We start from the raw sequence: 3,180 nt of genomic DNA, 5'->3' as shown, positions 1-3,180 counted from the left end.
AATTGGGATAGATATACTTAGGAATTGGCAGAATCCCCACATTGGTTCCCTGACCTGTGGAGTGAGGGCTATTATGGTTAGAAAGGCCAAATGGAAACCACTGGAATTGCCTCTGCCAGGGAAAATAGTGAACCAAAAACAGTATCACATCCCTGGAAGGATTGCAGAAATTAATGCTACCATCAAGGTTTTGGAAGATGCAGGGGTGGTGATTCCCATTACATCTCCCTTTAACTCTCCTATTTGGCCTGTGCAGAAGACAGATGGGTCATGGAGAATGACAGTTGACTGTTGAAAACTTAATCAAGTAGTGACTCCAATTGCAGCTGCTGTACCAGATGTGGTTTCCTTACTTGAGCAGATTTTCCACAGAATCTCACACTGGTCCACTATCTTGATGATGTTATGCTGATTGGATCCAGTGAGCAGGAGGTAGCAGACAGTCTGGATTTGTTGGTAAAGCATATGCGCATGAGAGGATGGGAAATAAATCCAACCAAAATTCAAGGGCCTTCTACCTCAGTGAAATTTCTAGGAGTTCAGTGGTGTGGAGCATGCAGAGACATTCCTTCTAAGGCGAAGAATAAGTTGTTGCACTTGGCCCCTCCCTCCACCAAGAAAGAAGCACAACGCTTAGTGGGCCTGTTTGGATTCTGGAGGCAGCACATTCCTCATCTGGGTGTGTTACTACGACCCATATATCAAGTGACTTGGAAGGCAGCTACCTTTGCGTGGGGCCTGGAAAAGGAAAGGGCCCTTCCACAGGTCCAGGCTGCTGTACAAGCTGCTCTGCCCCTTGGGCCATATGATCCCAGAGACCTGATGATACTTGAGGTATCAGTGGCAGATAAAGATGCTGTTTGGAGACTCTGGCAGGCCCCCATAGGGGAATCACAGCAGAGGCCATTGGGATTTTGGAATAAGGCTTTGCCTTCATCTGCAGACAACCATTCTCCCTTTAAGAGACAGCTCTTAACCTGCTATTGGCCTTAGTAGAAACTGAACATTTGACAAAGGGCCACCAAGTCACCATGCAACTGGAGCTGCCCATCATGAGTTGGATGTTATCTGATGCCCCAAGCTATAAACTAGGATGTGCACAGCAACAATCCATTATCAAATGGAAGTGGTATATACATGATGGGCCCGAGCAGGCCCAGAGGGCACAAGCAAGTTACATGAAGAAGTTGCCCAAATACCTGTAGTTCCTACTTCTGTTAAGATGCCTTCTGTTCTCAAGCACGCACCTATGGCTTCATGGGGTGTGCCCTATGATTGGTTGACTGAGGAAGAAAAGACTAGGGCTTGGTTTATAGATGGTTCTGCACGCTATGCAGGCACCACTCAGAAGTGGACAGCTGCAGCATTACAGCCAATTTCTAGAACAACCTTGAAGGACACTGGGGAAGGAAAGTCTTCACAGAGGGCAGAACTTCGGGCAGTGCACATGGTTGTACATTTTTCTTGGAAGGAGAACTGGCCAGAAGTGTGATTATATACTGATTCATGGGCTGTAGCCAATGGTTTGGCTGGATGGTCAGGGACTTGGAAGGAGCATGATTGGAAAATTGATGAGAAAGACATTTGGGGAAAAAGTATATGGATAGATCTCTCCAAATGGGCAAAGGATGAGAACATGCTTATGTCTCATGTAAATGCTCATCAAAAGGTGGCTTCAGCAGAAGACAAGTTCAATAATCAATTAGAATGGATGACCTGCTCTGTGGATTGTCAGCCTCTTTCTTCAGCTACCCCTGTCATTGCTCAATGGGCCCATGAACAAAGTGGCCATGGTGGCAGAGATGGAGGTTATGCATGGGCTCGACAGCATGGACTCCCACTCACGAAAGCTGACCTGGCTACAGCTGCTGCTGAGTGCCAGATCTGCCAACAGCAGAGACCAACACTGAGCCCCCGATATGACACTGTTCCCCATGGTGACCAGCCTGCAACCTGGTAGCAGGTTGACTACATTGGACCACTTCCATCTTGGAGGGGACAGCGTTTTGTCCTTACAGGAATAGACACTTATTCTGGTTATGAATCTGCCTCCCCGGAAGGGCTTTCTTCCATCAGTGCTCACTGGCCGTCCTGACCCCGTTCATTGCTTCTGCTCCCTTTTTCTCGTGGATCAGTGGCCAACAACCCATGAGGGGAGGGATAGTCCGCACACACAGACTTACAGAATGCCTTATCCACCATCATGGTATTCTGCACAGCCTCACTTCTGACTAGGGAACTCACTTCATGGCCAAAGAAGTGTAACAGTGGCCCATGGTCATGGAATCCACTGGTCTTACCATGTTCCCCACTATCCTGAAGCAGCTGGCTTGATAGAATGATGGAATGGCCTCTTAAAGACACAGTTACAGTGCCAATTAGGTGGCCATAGCCTGGAGGGCTGGGGCAGGGTCCTCCAGAAGGTAGTGTATGCTGTACCAATATATGGTACAGTTTCTCCTATAGCCAGGATTCATGGGTACAGGAATCAAGGGGTAGAAGTGGGAATGATTCCACTCACTATCACCCCTGGTGACTCACTAGGAAAATTTTTGCTTCCTGTACCCTTGACTTTGCACTCTGCTGGCTTAGGTTGGTTTCAGAGGAGGGAGTGCTTCTGTCAGGAGAGACAACAAACATTCCGTTGAACTGGAAGCTAAGACTTCCCCCTGGACACTTAGGCTTCTGACGCCCTTAAGTCAACAGGCTAAGAAAGGAATACAAGTATTAGGAGGGGTGATTGACCCAGACTACCAAGGGGAAATTGGACTGGTTCTCCACAATGGTGGTAATGAAGATTATATCTGGAAGGCAGGAGATTCCTTAGGGCGACTTTTGGTGTTACCAAGTCCTGTGATTAAGGCCAATGGGAAACTGCAATAACCCAATCCAGACAGGACAACAAATGGCCCAGACCCTTCAGGGATGAAGGTATGGGTCACTCCTCTAGGGAAAAAGCCAAGACCTGCAGAGGTGCTTGCTGATGGTAGAGGAAATACAGAATGGGTAGTAGAGGAAGGTAGGCCATGTGACCAGTTGCGACCATGTGACCAGTTGCAGAAACGGGGATTGTAATTGACATGAGTATTTTTGTCCTATTTGGTTAAGAATAGGCTTATGCATCTGTACACATATGTTAAGTAGATACTTGTGTTATTCTTCTTTGAATGTGTAATTGAG

This window comes from Nannospalax galili, unplaced genomic scaffold (genome assembly GCF_000622305.1).
Source record: "Nannospalax galili isolate Female #2095 unplaced genomic scaffold, S.galili_v1.0 scaffold1050, whole genome shotgun sequence".
NCBI lineage: Eukaryota > Metazoa > Chordata > Mammalia > Rodentia > Spalacidae > Nannospalax > Nannospalax galili.
Note: the sequence above shows the minus strand (reverse complement) of the source record.